The sequence below is a fragment of the Pinus tabuliformis genome, chromosome 7 (genome assembly GCF_031772625.1).
Source record: "Pinus tabuliformis cultivar Carrire ecotype Pingquan chromosome 7, CPIR1, whole genome shotgun sequence".
Classification (NCBI taxonomy): domain Eukaryota; kingdom Viridiplantae; phylum Streptophyta; class Pinopsida; order Pinales; family Pinaceae; genus Pinus; species Pinus tabuliformis.
Window position 1 is genome coordinate 1240393066 of NC_142293.1, and position 25217 is coordinate 1240418282.

Below are 25217 nucleotides of genomic sequence, written 5' to 3' on the forward strand. Positions count from 1 at the left end.
CTCTGGATGCATGATACTTAAACTCGGTTTGCAAAGCAATTCATATAATGCTTCCACGACTGATACACCCTATATTATCAAAAACAGAAAGTAGCCATTCATGTTTTTGCAATATGGAATTGGATACTGCATTTCCAACCTTAAATACTCTGCCATCTTTGGATTATGAACTTACTTTTAAAGCATGCCAAGGACTGCTAAAAAGCTTATCGATCTCCTTGGAAGCTTTCCAAACGTAGTTTTCCCACCTTGTGGTTGCTATGTCTCATTTAAACTATGAAACATGTATTGCAGCAATAAATAAAAGAGAAAAAGAAAAACATTGCCTGAGCTCAAAATTGGATTTAAACTTGTATCATTCCTTTTCCTTGCATGTTGTCCCCCATGTCTGGCCTAATTTCTCCCTTTGCAATCCGTTGACCATACCACGCATTTCTTCCCTTCAGCAATGTAACATATGTATCAGCCAGAAGTGGGCCTGTCAATTTCTCAGGCTCTTCCGCCAACAAATGTGTTATATAGATCATCTCTGATGTGCAGTGAGAAAAATAGACAGACTTGCTTGTAGCACTCTCATTTTTCAAAGCTACGACCATGCCTGTACTGGAACTAAAATGTATTAACATAGTTTGGACATGAACAGGGAAACACTAATTCATCATTATTTAATGGTTTAAGAGAAAATTACAAACATGAATGATAACAACTTAAGGCATAATGAATGCCTGTGAAACAAATTGTATGTTTATGCAATGCTATGAGATGCTAGTTGCAACGCTCAATCACTATTATTGGGCATGGTAGCCAAAATTCAAAACTTAATTTAAAACCACTAAAACTATACAAAATTTGTCACAAGAAATGAATGAAAGTGCAAGAAGCAACCATGAGACCATTGTTTTATACTAAATAGTAAATACTTGTTGGCTGTTAAATTTAACAATTGAGAGGATTGCCTTGCCCACAACACCTATTGCAATTGGACATTAGGTGGCTTCTAATTATTTTTAAGCACTAGGTATTTGTAAACAAATTAGATTAGGATTACTTATAGTGTTGTAAACCTCTGTAGCTTTTCTATCACATTTCCCTTAGATGGGGAAGATGGAGAGTATAAATGTTCAATTTCTGTGCACCAGTAAACTGGGTAAAATGTAGGGTTTGATTCAAAATATACAAAATAGCAAGGGAAATATTACTTAGCAAGTGGTGTTCCTTATTTGATTATAAACAATTGATAACTTTGATTATACACATTTGATCACCAACTACATAAGGAAAATGCCTATACTTACCCAATCTGCCTAAATCTTTTATCCAGTACCAACAACCATTTTTATCCAAGAATGTATTGTTGTTCTATCGATCAGAACGACAATTGTGCAGTTACACAATCATGACAAAATACTTCAAATGAAGAGACAACTGTATTTTTGGTCACTAAAGAAAATATCTTATGACATTAACACCCCCTCACAAAATATCGTAATTTATTATCTTAACACTCGAGAATTGACTCCCTGTCAAGTTGGACTATCTTTGGAGTGCATGGCAAATGAAGCATGGAGCATTTATTTACTGAAGCAATCTCAATACGATGACAATCATACATATTCTCATATCTCAAGGCTTGTAATATAGCTTCTGTTGATGCTTCCCTACATTAAGAGGTTAAAATTGCTCAAGTCAATCCTTTCTCAAATGTAGAGTATAAATTATTGCCCATTCCAAGATTTCAAAATTTATAATCTTTGATCATGTTTAGGGGAAAGGGAATGAGATGTCCTATTAACACTTTCGCGAGACAACTTTTTTGGATATGACATTTGTAACAAGATTGTTCTACAATGAAACCTTACAAGCAAACATAAAATTATTACCTTTTTATAAGGATATTATACAGAATCTTAAGAATGGGACATAGCTCCAGAGGAACCACCTCCTTTTTCCTCTCTAGGTGCATGATACTTAAACTCAGTTGGCAAAGAAATTCATAGAATGCTTCCACAGCTGATACACCCTATATTATAAAAAACAGAAAGTAGTCATTCATGTTTCTACAATATGGAATTTGATACTGCATTTCCAACCATAAATACTCTGCCACCTTTGGATTATGAACTCACTTTTAAAGCATGCCAAGGACTGCTAAAAAAGCTTATGGGTCTCCTTGGAAGCTTTCCAAAAGTAGTTTTCCCACTTTGTGGTTGCTATGTCTCATTTAAACTATGAAACATGTATTGCAGCAATAAATAAAAGAGAAAAAGAAAAATATTACCTAAGCTCAAAATTGGATGTAAACCTGTATCATTCCTTTTCCTTGTATGTTGTCCCCCATGTCTAGCCTAATTTCTCCCTTTGCAATCCGTTGACCATACCACACATTTCTTCCCTTCAGCAATGTAACATATGTATCACCTAGAAGTGGGCCTGTCAATTTCTCAGGCTCTTCCACCAACAAATGCGTTATATAGATCATCTCTAATGTGCAGTGAGAAAAATAGACAGAATTGCTTGTAGCACTCTCATTTGTCAAAGCTGCGACCATGGTTGTACAGGAACTAAAAAGTATTAACATAGTTTGAACATGAACAGGGAAACATTAATTCATCATTATTTAATGGTTTAAGAGAAAATTACAAATAGGAATGATAACAAATTAAGGCATAATGAATGCCCGTGAAACAAATTGTATGTTTATGCAATGCAATGAGATGCCAATTGCAATGCTCAATCACTATTATTGGGCATGGTAGCCAAAATTCAAAACTTAATCTAAAACCACTAAAACTATACAAAATTTGTCACAAGAAATGAATGAAAGCGCAAGAAGCAACCATGAGACCATTGTTTTATACTAAATAGTAAATACTTGTTGGCTGTTAAATTTAACAATTGAGAGGACTGCCTTGCCCACAACACCCATTGCAATTGGACATTAGGTGGCTTCTATTTATTTTTAAGAACTAGGTATTCGTAAACAAATAAGAGTAGGATTACTTATAGTGTTGTAAACCTCTGTAGCTTTTCTGTCACATTTCCCTTAGATGGGGAAGATGGAGAGTATAAATGTTCAATTTCTGCACACCAGTAAACTCGGTAAAATGTAGGGTTTGATTTGCAATAGACAAAATAGCAAGGGAAATATTACTCAGCAAGTGGTCTTCCTTATTTGATTATAAACAATTGATAACTTTGATTATACACAATTGATCACCATCAACATAAGGCAAATGCCTATACTTACCCAATATGCCTAAATCTTTTAGCCAGTACCAACAACCATTTTTATCCAAGAAAGAATTGTTGTTCTATCGATTAGAACAACAATTGTGCAGTTACACGATCATGACAAAATACTTCAAATGAAGGGCAAACTATATTTTTGGTCACTGAAGAAAATCTTTGACGACATTAACACCCCCTCACAAAATATCGTAATTTATTATCTTAACACTCTAGAATTGACTCCCTGTCAAGTTGGACTGTCTTCGGAGTGCATGGAAACTAAAGCATGGATCATTTATTTACTAAAGCAATCTCAATACGATGACGTGGATCATACATATTCTCATCTCTCAAGGCTTGTAATATAGATTCTGTTGATGCTTCCCTGCATTAAGAGGTTAAAATTGCTCCAGTCAATCCTTTCTCAAATGTAGAATATAAATTATTGCCCATGCCAAGATTTCAAAAATTATAAACTTTGATCATGTTTAGGGGAAAGGGAATGAGATGTCCTATTGACACTTTCACAAGACAACTTTTTTGGATATGACATTCATAACAAGATTGTTCTACACTGAAACCTGACAAGAAAACAGAAAATTATTACCTTTTTATAAGGATATTGTACATAGTCTTAAGAATGGGACATAGCTCCACAAGAACCACCTCCTTTTTCCTCTTTGGGTGCGTGACACTTAAACCCGGTTGGAAAAGAAATTCATAATTGCAACAACTTTGGCAAATTTCAGGGGCACGGCGCATTGGGTCGTGGGCGTGGCGCATCCATCTGGCGCGGCGCATTAGGCCGCACTCTTCAGTGTAAAAATTACATAGGCGCGGCGCATTGATGTGGCGCAGTGCACTGGGTTTTTGGCGCGGTGCACAGGGCTTGGAAGCTTATTTCATTCACAACCACCTCCCAAACTGCCAAATTTTCTCAATCTTCAATTGTTCAAGTAAGTCAAACATTCCTCCATGATCAATGAATGAGTTTCTCTTGTTGTTTATGGTGATTTAATGAGAAAAAATTGAAACCCTACCTCCTTGCAATTTTTGTCAAAAACAATTGCATAGGGTTTATAACTTGTGTTTTTTGCTGCTAACTCCACAAAATTTCTCATTCCCTCACTCTTTCATTCCCTCATTCATTTTCTCCCTCTCATTACATTTTCATCAACCCATTCCCCCAATCCCCATATCCCTAAGTTTACTAATTCTAAATCCCTAATCCCACTATCCCAAACCCTAGTTAAAAATTCCCAAACCCTAGCTACTGCCCCAAAGCTTAAATATTGTTCCCTAAACCCTTCTATTCCCCAGAATCTTGTCAACAACATTCCCAAAACCGCTCGTACACTTTCCCTCCATAGTCCCTCAAACATTCTCATCCTTGACAACAAAAACCTAAAGACACCATAAATCTCTTCATACTCATCAAAGAAAACTCAAACATTGGCAAACATGGAGTCAGATCCTTCCTATGATCGAAATGAGGAGACACTCAATGATTCTTCTAGAGAAATGCATGCACCAAGGATACCTCACAAGGGTGGTAAACATATACGAGAAGAGCCTACTTCACTTGCCGAGCTACTGGCCTGTCCTCTTGCTGTCACATGCTTTCAACACCAATCTTGTTATCAGTTCTGTGAGATGGTAGAGAGATTCTAGTACCATCATGAGTTGGACAGATTGTTTGTGCTCCATCTTCATAATGGTCAAGTCACTTTGGCAGGTGTGACATTCACCTTGACACCCGAGACTATTTCTCAAGCAACTGGCATTCCAAATGTTGGTGAGCAGTGGAATAAAAGGCAGAAGATTGATAGAGAGCATTATGAGCCTTACATCAAGGCTGGTTATCAGAGGCATCTCAGTAGAGTTTTTTCCTTCAGATATCTGAAGGACACATATGCTCCCTTGATGAAACTCATAATTAAATATTTCAACTGTGAGGGTCAGTTTTCTCGCCTATATGCCTATCACATCAGATTGTTGATGCACTTCACTAGGGTGAGAATGATGAATCTCCCCTATTTTATTTTCCGAAACATTGAGAAGATGACCACCTTAGTGCATAGGAAGCCTCCTTATCAACAGTATAACAGTATATCTCATTTTTCACTAATCAAATTTGTGGTCTTACATCAGCTTGGTTTATAGAACATCTCATGGGAGGATTTCATTTCACATGAGGTCTTCAAAGGTCCTCAAGTACCCCCAACAATTTTTCATGAGATAGGAGGACCTTCACATCAGCAGGAGATTCATGAGACACAAACTACTAGTGTGCCAGTGTTTTTCACCTATCAAAAGGGCACTAGAAGGTTGTTTGCAGCGGCAAAACGAGTATTATCTCCACCCGGGGTGGAAGGGGTCTCATTTCCTCCATCAGCAGAGCAGGTACAGGACAAGGGCAAGCGGCCATTACATGATGAGGGGCCTTCAGGAGGGCAGGAGACAGATTTCATTCTTATTCAGGATGATGACACTGATTTGGGCTCACAAAGCTCAAAGCTCAAGGAGATCATTCAGGAGCAACAAGTGGACATTCATGATTTGTCTCTCAACCTAGAAAGAGCCAAGTGGATAATCAAATATCTGGAGCAAAGAAACAAACAGCTAGAGGATCAACAAACCATTATGGAGCTACAAAACATACGAGAAAATCGGCAAGTTGCCAAGAGGAGGAAAGTCAAGCTCACACCACTTGAACAAGAAATCAATGTTGATCGTGAATCTTGGCTTGAGAGGGAAAATATCCACTTGGAAAAGATGTTAGAGAAGGCCAACAGAGAGAAAACTATGTTGAGGCACATGGCCCATCATTACTTGGCGAGAAACAAGGTGTGCAAAGCAAGAATCAGGATTTTGAAGGCCAAGTTGAAGAAGGCATCGAGGAAGCGAAAAGAGCAAGATAGACTTCAGATCTTGGCTAAGGCTTCCTTTTCCCAACAGAGCACTTTATGAAGAACACTGAACCCAAATTTCAAGAAATTTGGGACACTTTTTGCAATTTTGAAATTTTTGGCCTAAAAAACAGGTTTTTCTGCCTGATGCGCCGCGCCACCTGGCGTGCGCTTTTGCTAGGGACCTCCTTTTGAGTAAAAATCAGCATTTCTAGATTTTTCATGTAAAGATATGAATGCCCACAAATAGCCAAGAAATTTTGACAGGTTTTGATCTTCCAAAAATGTCAAAAATGACCTTTCTGCCCCTTTTTGGACACACAGGAAGCAGTGTTGGGAAAACTCAGTTTTGGAGGGGAAAATGGAGGCCAAATTCAGAACTTCCACTTGTTCTGGAAAGTAGACAGCAGACCTTTCCAACAAGCCCACTTGGAGCAAATTTGGACACTAGGAAGGCCTCCAAAATCAGCTACAAAAAGGTGCTACGCATAGGGAAATCAATGCAACGCATAGGAGGAAATTTGCTCATTTTGGCCAAAAAACTCTGTTTTTCGCCTAGTTTCTTCACAGTTTGACTTTTCTCTTTCTAATAGTCAAACTCATGATGTAATTTAATGTGACTTGATGGATTTTGATGTAATTATGCTAAATTTTCACTCATAGAGGTAGATTCATCCATCAAAAGGTAGTTTGCAACTAAATGAATCAGTTCCCTAGTTTTTAGAGGCAAGTTGTTCCACTGCCTACTTTTCAGTTCTCAGTTTAGATTTTGTTGGAACAGCTCCTAAACTTATGATCTCAACCCCTAGAGGCTAGGATGAGTTGTTGGTTGCCTATATCTTGTAATTTTTCAGTCATTGGCAAGGGTTGGACTTTTGGGAAAGCTTGGAGCTTCATTGTATACTCATTTCAGTAATTTGGCAACGGAATAGACCAGGGTTTGTAGCACTTTATGGGATTATTGTGGCATCTTGCTTTGGTATTGTGTCTCCTTCTGTAATTATAAGTTTACATGTGTTTTATGTATGCCATCATCTCTCTTTGCTTCATCTTAACTAAATCAAACAAGGATAAAGGTAGAATTCATTGATTTGCGGTGCTCTACCTAGGGTTTATTTAGTTATTTATGTTTTCAGCCATTTGAAGAGGATCCCTGAGACTTTCATGCCCTCTTCAACTCCTCACCAATATAAAATCTCTCCATCTCACTCGATTTGAAGTACCAAACCATTTGCCTACCTCGCCCCATAGAGATTTCTGCAAAACTGAGCCTCATTCCCCAGACCCAAATCTGCCTTTCACATTTGAGCCAACAAAACATCATCAAATTCAATCAAAACTCTTCTGAACACATACCTAGCCTAAAATCAGTCATTACATCAGTCATCTCAAGCTTCATTGGCCATCTTTTCTGAGATTGACAAGGAGAGAGCCCTCTCCCGACCTAGTAGGGCTAGCTACCAAGTTAAGTGTGGTTTGTTGTTACCCTAGATCCTACCTTTCTCAACCTAAGGTAGATTTAGGCACTAACACCTTTAACACATATACATTATCTAGTGTTTTAACTCCTCTAACTATCACCCTCTTTGATCCTTCCTTTCGAATGAAACAACCTTTGGAATTGAAGACAACTTCCTTACCTCCATCAACCATTTGGCTCACACTTAAAATATTGTGCTTTAAACCCTCTATGAGCCACACATTTTCTGCATTGGTCCTCTTCTCTCCAAGGTTGGCTTTACCACTTCCCAACACTCTTGTTGGTTCACTCCCTTCAAAAACAACATGACCACTATTGATTCTCTTAAGGAAGTGAAATTTTCTCCTATCTCTTGACATATGATGAGAGCATACGCTATCAATATACCATTTTTCATCCTCATCACGTGAGAAAAGAGAAATACCACATCTTCCTAATTGTTCTTCCTTTTTCTTCCACAAGGCTCCTAGTTGGTTTCTTTGTTGTGCATGTCTTTTTGGTTGCTTATTTTGTATTGACGGTCTCATGGATCTAGGCATCAAGCAATCCTTGGCCATGTGTCCAAAGTTGTGACACATAAAACATTCTACATGACCAATATAAGAAGCCAAAGGATCTAATATTTTGTTCCTCATGCTATATTTCCAACTTCTTGTACTAGACCTGCAATCAATGGCCTTATGGCCAAAAGGTTACAAGCATAAAATAAACCATTAAATGAACTTGTATACCTGAAGAAAGATCTCATTCTTTGTTGTCTAAACTGCTACATGGATGTGTCCAATTTGCTCCTACAAAAAGTTGTTATATGTCCAAACTTATGACAATTAAAACACTTGATCTCATTCATTAAAGGAGAAAATGAATTCTGATTTCTTCTTTGAACTTTGCTACTATCAACTCTAGGAGTGAATGATTTTCTTGGCATAGAAACTCCTTTCGAATCTCTTCTTTGTTGCTGATGAAATTTCTGCCTCTTTTCTTCAACATTGTCATGGTTGCTCACAAATTTCATTGTAGGCTTATTTGAATCTATCTTGTTAATTTTTCCTACATTTGAACTTGCATTTCCTCTTTGAATATTAGAGCTAGATTTTCTCTCTGCTATGTTGCACTTAACCTTTTCAAGTTGCTGGTCATTTTCTTCAAGTTTCCTTCCCAATTTTCTACTACATTTTCGAGTGCCTCAACATAGTCTTTCTTTTCCTTTTGCTTGTTGCACACTACTTCTTTATTTATTTTTGAATATGTCGGATGGGTTCTCAAGGTAGTGAGATCCTCCTTGATATTTTTCTCCTTCTCATCACAAACCTACAACAATTTCTTATGATCTCTACATGCAGTTGTTAGCTTATCTACTTGAGTAGCTAATTCTTTGATCACAACCATTGTTGATTCATATTCAGCCTTAATGACAACAATATCCTTCTCATCATCAACCTCAAAAGAGTCATTAGAATTACAATTAAAAAAATCCTTAAAAATATTACCTCGTGACACATCTGATTCAGAATTTGTAGCTTCTTTTGCAATGGACTGATTTTATTCCTTCTTAAAATTCTTTGGCTTTTGAGACATCCTCCTCTTACTTTGGGGCATAATCCTCGATCTACTCTCCAAGTTGTCAAGCTTCATTGAAGAGCACTAGCTTTGATACCAATTGTTGGAAATGTATTCACTACTAAGAGGAGGAGGGTAATCAGTACTGATGGCCTTTGTATGAATTATAAATATTTTTCCCAAACTCAATTATCCATGCACATGAACAATATTAGATCATCAAATCATGTAAGCAACAATAAATTGAAACCATAATAACCATGAGAAATATCAAAACAAGCATGCACACATAAGGACACAAGTATTTCTGGTGGAAACCCTTTATGGATAAAACCACCCTATTGTTGTTGCGTTGCTCAATTCTTTTATTATTTTGCGAAGCAAATTGTACATGGATTAGATTACACCAATAAGTTAGAAGACTTGGCTTTCTCTACATTATGCTACATCTATCAATTTGGAAACCTATTTCCCTCATAGATCTACGATTTACCATCCGTTGGAAGCTCCAACGACCAATGATCCTCACACAACTACCATTGGACTGTCCAACTCCTATTGAATGGAGAAAAGTCTTCCTACTACTAAATTTTCCAAATCACTGTCTATATTGAAGCCTCCGCGCCTTCATTTCCTCCTTGCAAACCACGTTTCACAATATTTCATACCGGGTTCTCAATTCACTCAACATGAGCAACCCAACATTTCTATCATTCTACACATAAAATCTGAAACATAAATCTGACCTGAAGAAGGGAATTTCTTCACTACTTCACATACCAAAACACTGCTCTCAAACACAGAACAAGCTACAAATTTTTTGCCACAAACTACACACAAATTATGAATCTTCTTCACAAATCTACCTCTAGTTTATGCCCACAATACTCTGATAAATCACTACACAAACTATGTGAGCAACTGTTGTACACTCTATCCACTCACAATTCTCTCACAATGGCATACTAACACACTCTCCAAGCAACCAACCAAATAGACTCACTGCCTTCTTCTATTTATCATTTTCTAAGATGATTAACTCAGTAAATGCTATAGCCTATGCACCATTGAACAATTATTTTCACACTCTTCAGATTTGGTTGAAATAGGCTTTTTGACCAAATAAATCCACTAACTCCACTATCATTTTGATATATTCAACCTTGATCAACTTCTACAGGGCCCACGAACATTTTCGACCATATTCCGAAAGGTTCTGACAAAGAACCTCACCACAACATCAAAATTAGCTGGGCATCACGAGGAATGCGGAGCAAAACTCGTGAAAACACCTCAATCACTCTTACAACATAGTCTCCATGCGACTGGAAGCTTCAATCGCTCCCATAGGCTTGGATCCATGCAACTAGAGAACTACAGCCATGCGACTATGACTAAGGATGGTCAAAACTCGGTCAACTCAACTAAGAAACTACTCAAACTTCTTCCAGAGCTTGAAAAGCCTCTATAAGTCCTCTGAAAGTCTCTGATACCTCTGCACACTTCACCAAGACACTACAATATCACCAACATCATCCCAAGTCAAACTAGATTGACGAGGATGCTAACCAGCAACCATACTAAACATTTGATCCCTAAAACCTTCTCTACAACGTCTCTTCCATCAGTATGTAGCTCCATAACATGTCATACATCCTCTGAAACATATACAACCATATCAAGCATCCACTAACACATGTAGATTCTCTCCAAGCCCAATGTATAACATCCTCAACATGAGAGACCTAATCCGGGACATGGAGACCAATCAACAAGGCTCCTCAACTCTTACTCTTGTTGCAGCCACTAACATGTGTATACAACAACATGATCAAGGGGATCAACATCATCTCCAACCAAGTCCAAGCTAGTAGACATGACAAGGACCATCCATCACATCTCCAAGCTATTCGAGGCTAGTGGACATGCCAAGGACCATCTACACTTCAACCATACACAAGCCACATGTACCCACCTATACACATGCATATCCAACACACCTGCAACCCAAGAAACTACGTTGACATCAATGCCAACCAACAACACATTTGCAACACACATCAATGCCAACGCATGGATATAGTGGTAATCATCCTAAACTTTGGGATGAGAATTTTCATTACATCCAACGGGCTTACAATCATGCCAAGCTCTCATCTACGCAAGTATCTCCATTTGAAACTTGTTTGGGTTATTTGCCAAAGTCTCCTTTGGATTTCATCTTTGGTAAAGATATTGCAGTAGATGGACATAGTGATGTGGACAAACCCAAGAATTCCATTGAACAAATTCAACTAGTGCATCAAAGAGTATAAGAGCAGCTAGAGAAAATCAAAGCCAAGTACAAAGAAAGTCATGACAAGCATCAAGTTGATCATGATTTCCAAGTGGTATATCAAGTTTGGTTGTATATCAGCAAGGAAATACTTCAAGGTGAAGGTAAAAATCTCAAGCAAATCAGATATGGTCCTTTCAAAACCTTGGAAAAGATTGGTAATAATGCTTTCCTATTAGATTTTCCACCTTACATGAAAATTTATTCTGTTGTGAATGTGGAAAACTTGAGATTGTATGAGCCTCCAATGATTGATGATCATGAAGAGAATGTTCAGATTCCATCTATTGAATATTTTTCTCTTGAATATTTAGATGAGTTGCAAGAAGACTCAATTCTTGACAGGAGGATAAGGACTTCACGTAGAGGCAATGTTGAGTATCTTCGAGTGGGGCTCAAAGGTACCAATCCAAGTAAAGAAAGGTGGATTGAGATCAGGAAAGTGAGGGGGTTGTACCCTCACTTACTGGTTGAGTAAAAACATACTTTTGGTGGTCCAAAATCTTCCATTGGGGAGGAATTATCTAGGGGATCAAAAGTATGCTCAAAAATCAAAGTGCTCAAAATTAATGCCAAATCATAGATCCTATCATTCAAATTCCAACGATGCTTGAATCGCCTCAATATGACACCGTATGTGAAATTTATCGCATTCGGAATTTTATGGAAAATAGTTAAAAATCAACTTGTAGGGCTGACTGGGCATAACATACAATGACATGGCACTGATGTCAGCAAGTTGATTGGGCAGGTACGGTGGTCAGACAGACCAATCTCGTGCTAACACATGCATGTCGTATAGGTCTAGCTGGTGGAATTTTGATTAGTTATTGTGTTTTGGTGTGGCCAATCAAGAGGCACCATGTGGCCCAATGGGAGGGGCCCTCAAAGCCCATGCAAAATTTGGTTAAGGGTCCAACTGACCCCAGTGACCTCTTGTGAGAAAACTGAACGGCTTATTAATGGAACACGTAATAGCTCTTATTATAACATATGGGTCGTTTATATTTGAATTCAAACAAACCGGTGGTTTTTGTTGGGGGGGGAGGTCCAGGCCAGCTGGCTCACACTCCTGACCCTGGCCCTGGGTCATATGCTATACCACGCGTAAAGGTAGAGGTGGAGGGGGCAGGCAGTTAGCCTAGCCCCTCGTTCCCACATAACTGATATAACTGGCAGTTGTTAATGTGGAGGGGCAGGGCGCATGGCACCTTGCCCGTGCCCCAACCCGTAGTCCTATTCCCATAACATGACCAGGAGCGGCAGAGCTGGCAAGTACACGACCTCTGGCCCATGCCCCTGGCCATAGTGGCGCCACATGACCAGACCGAGGGTGGAAAACAAGGGCCCACGTGCCCAATTAATGGTTCAATAATTTACTCAATTTTCGGCAGAATTTTCATCGCACCCACGTCGATTTATCGCCTCGTAATTCTGCCACAGTAGGAAAATGTTGCCAGTTTTGCCAATATTGTGAATTTGCATGACAGATAGCAGAGAATAAACAAGGAGACCTATCTTGGCCATTTTCAGCCATTTTGAGCCCAAGAAGAGCCTACACAGGGGTTTTTGGGTGTTATGGACACAATGGAAACATTATTTTTGTGATTTGAGCATTGTATGTTGATGTAATTTACATTTTGAGCATATAATATAAAGGGCCAACATTAGAAGCTAGACCCGAAGACATAGCCCAGGAGGGGTGAAATCCATCATCAAATTGTTGTTTTTTGATGTTGCGTGTTATCTATTTTTCTTTGTCTAAATCTGCAAAACTTAACTAAAATTTAAAAGTTTATGTGCTTGTGCAATTTTGATCCATTGCCCAGAAGACATAAACTAGCTTGCAAACTTTTTTAAGAAACCTTCAATTTTTAATTTTAGATCAACGTGCAACTATTAAAACCACAAGAACACAATGATTTACAAGGGAACCCAAATAGTAAAATCCCCTTTGTTGATTTTCATTAATCAGATGAGAATGAGAAACTATTACAATGCATTGCTTCGATCATGAAGCACAACCTACGCTATAAACATGTTCTCCTGCTGACTGTCCTGCTCTGGAAGATGCTTAGCCAATTCAAGGAGCTAGCCTACCCCTATTTCCTTGCGCAATCCTTGAGTAAATTAGCTCCTAAAATATAGGAATTTCCTCATATTTTCTTGCGTAATTCCCAAGGAATGATTCACCTGCTTCACTACCAAGCCTATACACTCAACTAGTATATAATTGATAATTACAATATGCCTTTTCCTCCACTCCAGCTAGGCAATTCGAATTCCATGTATGTATGGACTATTTTTAGTTGATTGACTAGTTTAACTGAGAGACCATTGAGTTAACAATAGTTATATGTCTCAACTGACTTTCAACTAACTCAACTAGGGTCTTGAGCTTAGTTAACTCAGTCAACCTGAAAATAACTAAACTAGATTGCTAAATTTTAGCAATCACTACATGCACAACTCTACTTATAGCCTATAACTAGAATTTATTTAGTAAACTAGTAGACATTTCCATGTCACATAAGTTAACTGCAATCCAAGTCATCCTGCTGATGTGGAAAATCGAATTAGTAAATTTGACTAAGACACAAATCAAATTTAGCCTTTGTTGCTACAATTTCTAACATAGACGTAACAATGGGAGAAATTCAGAACTCCGCTTCTTGACATACTCATGGTTCAACCTCAAATATGGTCTTGTCTACAGTTCACTATTATTTATTTTTTCTAATGAAGTTGATTGGAGTCAAACACAAAGGACTATATAGTTACCCTCCAACTAGATACAAGAATATGGTATTTCAATCTAAAATTAACCATAATCATTAAATATGGATTCAACCATTATAAACACCAAGAACCATAAAAATACATAATTGATGCATAGGGCATAAAAGAAAACAACATATCCATAGGAGAAGAATGACATGGCTCCATAGGCCAACTCTCCAATTTCAATACTGTCTATTATGAAGTATGCTTGATTATCTAACTTTGTTTCCAGTGGGTATTAGTTGACTTATTTAATGAGTTAGGATGCCTTCAATCATCCTCAAGGAATATTAAAGGTGTGAATGATTACATGCATGAGTTACAAGCCATGTATTGAACATTGAACCTCAAGGTATTAAGTTGATTACAATTCTCAATCACAATAATAGCATAGGTGTGCATAATTCACAAATTGACCACTTCATTCTTGAACTAAGTGTCATCGACACTTACCAAACATTCTTTGAAATCATAACATATAAAAATAGTATACAAATCTTGAGTTTGATAGAAAAATTAACAATACAAAACATTCCATATAACCAAAGACATAATAAATTATTGTCAACCATGATCATACAGTGATTGTAGGTATTCATTCGCGAGGGAGTTAGTGTTTTGTAGTAGCGTAATAGTTCACAAGTCCTAGGTAACTCCATAGGGTGTTACTTCTCCTTTTTACTTTCATTTTTCCATTCTAGAGCAGAAGGAGAGCAAATTAGCCTCACCTTCCAGCAAGGTTTTTCTCCCATAGCGGTTTCCTAGAGAAAATATTTATGTTCATTGTGGATGGCATGTGATTGTATTTTCCATTCTCTATTCTTCACATTTTATCTATTTCATGGATAAGAAAAAAGTTCATAATTAACACATCTTGAATCTAAAGGAATTTAACCTTCATAGTATAGAATTTAGTTTTATTTTATCATATCCATTGTGATGAATTGCCCATTGAGTATCCACAACATTTTATAGATCGTCGATAATGAATTTATTTACTAACTTCTATTTTAACACCATTCAATTGGGGCTTTTCTCCATCTACAATATTAAATCCACATTCTTCATCCTACGATCATGGTCCACCTTCATAATATTTATCAAATAATTCATAGGAGGGAAAACACTTCATTCAATGCATACCCTTTAGCCATGCAAATCTCTAAAGATATTTGCTAGACATATATTTGTGTTTTCATGTACCTCTCAAATAAAAACTCCATCTCATAGATATGACTAGTACCACTTCAATATCACTAATTTGGTGTATAACTAAATGGCTTATAGGTGAATAAAATTGTAGGTAGATCCTTTTCAAATATACATATAATTTTTGCAATTTCCTTCTTTCATCTTAGTGTTTTTCATTTATAGATATCTTTGAAGGTTAACAACCTAACATATTAAAATAAAATTGGTTTAAACCTTATATTTAAAATGTAATACTCTCTCTCTCTCTCTCTCTCTCTCTCTCTCTCTCTCTCTCACACACACACACGCACACATTTCATACCATGTACCTCATAAATGTTGAAAATAGACCCATGCATTCCCTAAGTAGACAACAAGGCATGATTCCCCCTAATTTACAATGGCATGATATGTTGTGAAGCCAAATTATTAGAGTTTGAAAGTATGATATTAACAAAATAAATAAACAAAAATTTAGGCATAAAATGATAACAATAAGAGTTAAATGTTAGAAATACATTCATAAAATTATGGAAATCATATATTTTAGATCCCATGACATGTTCGTCAACTATAAAAGTTTTATTCAAAGATCACTTGTAGCTAGTAGGTGTCATTATAAAGTGAATGACATTTTTAGTCAATATAGCTCTTTCATTTTTAGAATCCACGGAGGTTTTGCATTATATTTTTCATTTTCCTTATTTGGCCATACATGCCTTCAATCAAATTTGGTATGTGAAAGACAATATGTCTCCTTGAAGATGATGTGCCTTTATATTTACATGATATACATTGAAATATAAAACCCATGACATTTTTGAAAATGTGCATGAGGTCTAATAGATGAGCTTTTATTAGATACTTTTTGTAAGTTGGGAGGTCATGAGATATGGATTTCCTCTTCATTCCTTTTGGCGTATAAACTACAACTTGTTATGGTTCTTCAATTGAATGACACTAATGATAAATCTTCCTAATCTTTTGGTTCAATGACTTCATAAGCTAATCCCTGAAACCCATAATATTGGGATGGCCTCTAATTTTAATTTTTCCATCAAATTAGATTTTGAGGCAATTTTTGAGCTTATGATCTAATGATAAAAAAACCACTTTTTTGCATATATAAATTTATGTAGATATTTAGAATGCCACCCCTTAAAATGGCTTATGCATTTTAGACATGGAAGTATCCCTTTTGATTGAAGCCTTGCATTTAAATAAGAAACTCATGTTTATCATTAGAAATTAAATACTATATTAGTTATATAGAGGTTAAACTACAAATAAATTATGAAATGCATATACATAGAGTATTACTCTTACGTAAACAAACACTAAGTCCAAGGAAATTATGAATAGTCCCACAAATTGTACAATAAAGCATAGACAATTTCTTTGATGGATCTTGTGATATATCATATATTTTTATGTCATTTCATAACAATTGCATGGTATATATCCCAATGGGTTAGTTCAAGTGGTTGTGTGGTACATATCATAAAGAGAAGGTCACGAGGTCAAGTCCTTCGATCGGACACCTCTGTGCATTATTAGGCCTCACTCAGCATCCCTTATGGGTTAGGTTGTCAAAAATGCAATCAATTAATTTACCCTAAGTACCATCATCATAATGTAAGATACCCCCTTGGAATCTCTTAATATTTCCTCACTTAATTTTCTGAGTTTATTGATGTTTTTCAATGAAGTGTTTCATCAAGCAGTTTGTGTTGTAGGTGTATTTTCTTGTATTTAATTTAAACAAAAATGCACATAGTACCCAAAAGAAACACCATAAAATATTTCAACACAACAAAATATAATTTATATTGTACTTAGAAATAGTATAGTCCAATGATATATATATTTATTGTTGGGTGTGGACCCTGATTATCTTCTGTATTCAAAGGTTTTAGTCGGATGTATACCCCAGGAAGACTGTACACCCCTCCACGTGGGGGTCCGGGGGGGCTAATCCCCCCCCCCCGACTGGGGGGTCCGGGGGCCAGCGGTCCCCCGGCTAGAGTTTGGGGGCAGCACCCTCGAAGCTAAAAGATAGATGTAAAATTGCCTTGTAAAAGTCTAGTAATTTCTAGTCAATCTGGGCCGTTCATTAGGCAGATGATCTGACGGTAGAAGTTATGTTTAATTTAGGGTTTTTTGCCCTAGAAGGCAACCCCTCACTATATATGAGGGAATTGTATTGTGTCTATGCGTATCTGTATTCTGAGTGAGGAAGAGAGAGGAGATTGAGAGAAAAGAGGATGTTACAGCGGATCTATTGTAGGTTGTATCTCTTCAGTTTGTTGGATAATATAAAAGGAAGGACTGGTTGTTTCTCCATGGACGTAGCCCAAACTGGGTGAACCACGTATATCTGTGTCTCTCTTGTTTTATGCATTTTCTGTATTTATATTTCTGCAATATTTTATGTGTTCCATTGCTTCGTAATATATAATTTTCTAACAACTGGTATCAAAGCCAAAGGTCTATTTGGTTGATAAACTCGCACGAGAGAAGGGTTCTTGGTTTGAGTTGGAGCAATGGCGAAAGATGGTAGGTTTAGGGTCGAAAAATTCAACGACCAAAACTACCAGCTATGGAAGATGCAGATGTAATATTATCTGTATCAGAGAGATTTGTACCTACCATTGAGCAGAAAGACAAAGAAGACAATGAGTATGACAAATACAGAATGGGATATTCTGGATAGAAAGGCACTTGGAACAATACGGTTGTGCCTAGCAGCGTCAGTAGAATTTAATATTTCAAAGGAAACGACAACACAGGGTTTAATGTCGACATGGGCCAAACTGTATGAAAAACCCTCAGCCTCAAATAAGGTATTTCTTATGAAGCGTTTATTTAATATGAAGATGTCAGAAGGTGGATCTGTTGCATATCATTTAAATTATTTTAATACAGTTACAAGTCAGTTAAGTTCTGTAGGGGTAAATTTTGATGATGAAGTTAGGGCTCTGTTATTTCTGTGCTCATTGCCAGAAAGTTGGAATGGTTTAGTTATGTCTGTTAGTAACTCTGTCTCTTGATCTAGTACTTTAAAGTTTGATGATGTTGTTGGTGCAATCCTTAGCGAGGAAATGCGACGGAAAAGCTCCGATGAGACATCAGGTAATGCTTTGAATGAAGAGACTAGGGGAAGAAAAATGGAAAGAGGAAAGAGCCTAGGATATCGCAGTAAGTCAAGAAAAGGCAGATCCAAGTCCAGATCGGGGATAGTGAGCTGGAAATGCAGGAAGAAAGGACACCTGAAGAAAGACTGCAAGTCCCAGAAGGGAAAAGAAGGAGATGCGCAACAAGAAACTAATCATGAAGCGAATGTAACAAGTGATGTGTTGCAAGATGCTTTGATTCTTTCATTAGAAAATATTATTCATGCTTGGGTGATAGATTCATGGGCCTCATTCCATGCCACACCTGATAAGAAACATTTTCATGATTATGTTCAAGGAGATTTTGGACAAGTTTGATTGGGTGATGATAAACCCTGTAAAATCGTAGGAATGGGTACAGTTTTCATAAAACAGCAAAATGGAAATCAGTGGCTATTGAATAAGGTAAGGCATGTTCCAGATCTGAAGAAAAATCTGATTTCAACAGGGCAGTTGGGAGATGAAGGTTGCGTAACTACTTTCACAGATAAAACCTATAAGGTCACTAAAGGATCCCTGGTAATAGCGAAAGGAGAAAAGGTTGGTACATTGTATTTATGCAATGGTATTTCTAATTCTGTTAATGCTTTAACCTCTACAGGAGAAGATACGGAATTGTGACATCATAGGCTCGGGCACATGAGTGAGAAGGGGATGCAGATTCTTCACTCAAGAAATTTGTTACCATGTTTGAAGCATGTTGATTTAAAATTCTGTGAGAATTGTGTTTATAGAAAACAGAAGAGAGTCAAATTCCTTAGAGTTGGGAAAGAAAAGAAGAGCGAAAAATTAGAGCTTGTGCATACAGATGTATGGGGACCTGCTCAGGTATCATCTCTTGGTGGCTCTCGTTATTATGTTACTTTTATTGATGATGCAACCAGAAAAACCTGGATTTATTGTATTCGAAATAAATCTGATGTATTTGATACTTTCAAGAAATGGAAAGCTTTGGTTGAAAATGAGACAGGGAAAAGGTTGAAGTGTCTCAGATCAGATAATGGAGGTGAATATTGTAGCAAAGAGTTTGATAGGTACTGTTTAGAGAATGGAATTCGCAGAGAGAAGACAGTTCCAGGAACACCACAAGAAAATGGTGTGTCGGAAAGGATGAACAGGACAATCATGGAGCATGCAAGGTGCATGAGATTGCATGCAGGATTGCCTTTACAATTTTGGGAAGATGTTGTAGATACTGTTGTTTATCTAATAAACAGAGGGCCTTCAAGTTCCTTGGATGGTGGTATTCCAGAGGAGGCATGGATAGGTAAAAAGGTAAACTACTCATTTTTAAAGACTTTTGGTTGTGAAGCCTTTGTCCACATTAACAAAGAAAATAGAACAAAGCTTGAGGCAAAATCAAAGAAATGTACCTTTATTGGATATGGTGTTAATGATTTTGGTTATCGCTTATATGATTATGAAAATCACAAAATAATTAGGAGCAGAGATGTAATATTCAATGAAAAGGTATTGTATAAGAATCAGTTGCAGGAAAAGAAACAAGAAAAAGAAAACAGAGAATACACAGTGCTTGACGATATCACAGGAAAAGTGATGGTGCTTGAAAATCATAATGATCAACAGCCAGAACAACAACCACAATAGCAACAAGCACTTCAAACACCTGAAAGTGGTGTTATAAGATCTACCAAGATAAGTAGACCCCCTGAACAATACTCTCCTTCATTATATTATGTATTGTTGACTGATTCTGGTGAACCAGAATGTTATGAAGAAGCAGTGCAGGTAGAAACCAGGAAGAAGTGGGAGCAAGCCATGAAAGAAGAGATGGACTCCTTAGCACATAACCAGACCTGGGACTTAGTCAAGTTTCCTGCAGGTAAAATAGCATTGCAGAATAAATGGGTTTATAGGCTGAAGGAAGAAGATAGAGGAAAACAGAGGTACAAAGCTAGACTTGTGGTGAAGGGGTTTGCACAGAAGAAAGGTATTGATTTTGATGAAATATTTTCTCCTGTTGTTAAAATGACTTCAATCAGAACTATTTTAAGTCTAGTAGCAGCTGAAGATTTGCATCTTGAGCAGTTAGATGTAAAGACAGCCTTTCTCCATGGGGATTTGGAGGAAGAGATATATATGCAGCAGCCACAAGGATATCAGGTAAAAGGGAAGGAGAAACTATTGTGCAGGTTGAAGAAGATCTTGTATGGCTTAAAACAGGCTCCAACGCAGTGGTATCTAAAATTTGACAGGTTTATGTCTGAACAATGTTATACTATATGTCACTCTGATCATTGTGTTCATCTCAAAAGGCAAAATGATGGCAGCTATATTATATTGTTATTGTATGTAGATGACATGCTTGTTGCAGGTTCTAAAATGCAGGAAATAAATGTGCTAAAAAGGAAATTGGAAAACTCATTTGCCATGAAGGATTTGGGTGCTGCAAAACAAATCCTTGGTATGAGAATAACTAGAGATAGGAAGAATCGCAAATTAACATTGTCTCAAAGTGAGTACATAGAAAAGGTGTTGAAAAGGTTTAATATGCATAACGCAAAACCAGTTAGTATACCTTTGGCTAGCCATTTCAAATTAAGTAAGGAGGCGTGTCCCAAGACTCAGGAAGAAATGGCTCATATGTCTAAAGTTCCATATGCATCAGAAGTTGGAAGCTTAATGTATGCAATGGTCTGCACAAGGCCTGATATTGCACATGCAGTGGGAGTTGTAAGCAGGTACATGAAAAATCCAGGAAAAGAACATTAGATGGTAGTGAAGTGGATTCTCAGGTATTTAAGAGGTACCACAAATCAAGCATTATGCTTTGGTGGTTCAAACATTTCTCTACAAGGATATGTTGATGCAGATATGGCAGGTGATAGAGATAACAGGAGGAGCACAACAGGGTATGTGTTTACTGTAGGTGGAACAACTATCAGTTGGGTTTCAAAAATCCAAAGTGTTGTTGCACTTTCAACAACAGAAGCAAAGTATGTTGTTGCTATAGAGGCTAGTAAAGAAATGATTTGGTTACAAAGGTTTCTGGATGAATTGGGCAACAAGCAGGAGTTGGGCAGGTTATACAGTGACAGCCAGAGTGCCATACATCTTGAAAAGAACTCTGCATTTCATTCCAAGACTAAACATATATAGCTCAAGTACCATTTCATACGGTCGGCATTGGAAGATGGACAGTTGAAGCTGGAAAAGATACACACTAGCCAGAATCCTACAAATATGTTAACAAAAATTGTAACCAGGGAGAACTGAGAATCTACTCAGTTTCAATTAGTCTTCAAGTATGATGAAGAAGATGAGAAACAGCCAGGTCCAAAGTGGAGTTATTTTCTAGCAAATGAAGCAGCGGTGGAGTTGCTATAATCAGTCTCTAAGTGGGAGATTGTTGGGTGTGGAGCCTAATTATCTTCTGTATTCAAAGGTTTCAGCCGAATGTATACCCCAGGAAGACTGTACACCCCTCCATGCGGGGGGGGGTGCAGGGGGGACTTGTCCCCCCGCGAGGGTCCAGGGGGGCTAATCCCCCCGGCTGGGGTTCAAGGGCAGCACCCCCGAAGCTAAAAAATAGATGTAAATTTGCCTTGTAAAAGTATAGTAATTTCTAGTCAATCTGGGTTGTTCATTAGGCGGATGATCTGACGGTAGAAGTTATGTTTAATTTAGGTTTTTTTGCCCTAGAAGACAACCCCTCACTATATATGAGGGAATTGTATTGCGTCTATGCATATCTGTATTCTGAGTGAGGAAGAGAGAGGAGATTGAGAGCAAAGAGGGTGTTACGGCGGATCTGTTGTAGGTTGTGTCTCTTTAGTTTGCTAGATAATATAAAAGGAAAGACTGGTTGTTTCTCTGTGGACGTATCCCAAACTAGGTGAACCACGTATATCTGTGTCTCTCTTGTTTTATGCGTTTTCTGTGTTTATATTTCTGCAATATTTTATGTGTTCCATTGCTCTGTAATATATAATTTTCTAACATTTACAGCAACAATAAACTTAAAAACACAAATAGACCCCCAAGATAGTACATAACTCAGCCATATTGAATGCTAACTCGGCCAACACATTAAAATATCAACTCAACCCACATAAATAATGGCAAAACTGGACCCATTTAACAAGCTATCCCAACCACCATGCAAGAGAATGAACTAAACCCAACCTTTAGCAATGGGCTATGGAAACTCGGCCTCTGGGTGAGATATGAACTCTGACACCAATATTGCTCCAAATTTAGATCGTAAAAAGAGTGTATAGAATACCCAAAAGTAGAATATAAAATCAACTGATAACACCTTATAAACTTACTCCATTTATGTGGTTGCCTTCTTCCTTGGAAGCAATGAAGCCCGATGTTGAAATCTGAGTGATTCCACTCCGATGCTAGCTAAGGTGTATAGTTTCAACACCGAAACCAACAACCAGAATGAAGGTTTCCAAAAACCCTATACTCTTTCTCAAGAGCTCTCCAAAAATCTATATTTCAAGTGAAAAAAATGCAAGAATGAGGAGAGACTACTCATTTTCCCTTTTTAATAACTCACTTGACTCTTTTTCCACATTGTTACCTTTTCATTTTAATAAAGTCATTTTAGTGGGTTTTCTTACTTTATAATTTTAAAGTGACTTTTCATTAGCCTAGGACCCATGTCCCATTTTCTCCTTCTTAGATTTTATAGGGTTTTCTCCTAGGTGACTTGTGTTCCCTTTATTAATTTTCTCGTCCTAGTCTGTGCGAACTTAATTAGGCTAGCAGAATCATCCCCTTATGTATCCTGAGAGGATGGGGACATTACAATCCTTCTCGCCCAAGATTGATTATCCGCAAACAAATCCATTCTAGGATGTTGGAGCACATGTTCTCCTTCCCAAGTGGCATCTTCGACAGGAAAATATTTCCATTTCACCAAATATTCTTTAATGGTCTTATTTCTTAGCTTCCACTCCCTTACCTCTAAAATTTTCTCTGGGGTCAGAATCAACTCCCCTTCTTCGTCTAATGTTGGAAGCTCAGTAGAAGTGACAAGGTGTTGCCCCAAGGCCTTCTTGAAGCATGAAACATGGAAAACATTATGTATCTTACACCCCTCCAGAAGCTCTAGCTCCTATTCCACCTCTCCTATACACCTCACAATCTTGTAGGGTCCATATAACCTGGATTTCAATTTCCCCATTATTTTTTAGTGATGATTGTTGGTAGGGTTGTATATAAAGATATACCAAGTCCCCAAACTCAAAGATATACTCCACCTAATGTCTATCTACATATATCTTATGTTGATTCTAAGCCATTTGCAAAGTATATTTGAGGAGCCGCAATATGTATTGGCTCTCTTGAATCTAGTCCTTAGATATAGGTGTCCTACTATCTCCAAAGACCTGATTTACAAATGTGGGTTCATAATACTCATATAGGGCTCTAAAGGGTGTCATGTCAATCGACATATGATAAGTGGTGTTATAACATTGTCCCAAGTGCAACCACTTTATCCAATCTTTTTGTTGACCCAAGACATAACTTCTCAGATAGCCCTCCAACCATTTGTTGACTATCTTAGTCCACCCATCATTTTCTAAGTGGTAACTAAAACTTGGTGTTAACTCTGTCCCAACCAACCTGGACAACTCCTACCAAAATACCCCCATGAACTTATTGTCCTTATCACTGACAATGGTCTTTAGTAGTATGTGCAACCAGAATATCTCTCCGAAAAATAACTCTACCACCTATGACACTGAGTATGGAAAATGTGGTGAATAAGTGTGAAAACTTCATGAGTTGATCAAACACCACATAAATGCAATCATTCCCCTACACTTGAGATAACCTGATAATGAAATCCATAGAAATGCTCTCCCATTTTTTGTTTGGTATGGGAAGTGGATGAAGTAATCCTACCATATGGGTGAGCTCTACTTTATTCTATTGGAAGATGTTGCACTCCCTCACAAATATCAATACATTTATCTTCAGTCCCTTCCAAGTGAATATTTCCCATATCTGCATGTAAATTTTCAAGTACCCGGGGTGCCATGCCAGTGGTGAGTTATGTGCTACCTACATGGTTGTTTCTTTAAGTTGAGACTCTAGTACTAGGTAGATCTTATATTTGTAATAAATAATGTCATCTATGACATGGTACTTGTCATCCTAAATCAACCCATCAAGTATCTCACCAGTAAAAAAAATCCTTTGAGTACTCAAGTAGCATAAGACATTTCTAGTCAGCCAAAATATCCATGAGAGAGAGAGAGAGTGGGTGGCATTATGGAGAGGGCATCAGCTACCAAAGTGTTTTTCCCTTAATGTACTCAATCTCGAAATAATAATCTAGAAGCCTATTGATCCATTTCTACTAACGCTCACTCAACTCTTTCTACTCCATAAGGAACCTTAAGTTGTTGTGATATGGTTTCACCTCAAATTTGTTTTGTGCCAAGTACTATCTGAATTTGGTCAATGAATGCATGATGGCCAACATCTACTTATCATATATCGAATTATGTAGCTCATATTCCATGAATTTGCGGCTCTCAAAAGTAATGGGATGGTTATTCTACATCAACATGACTCCT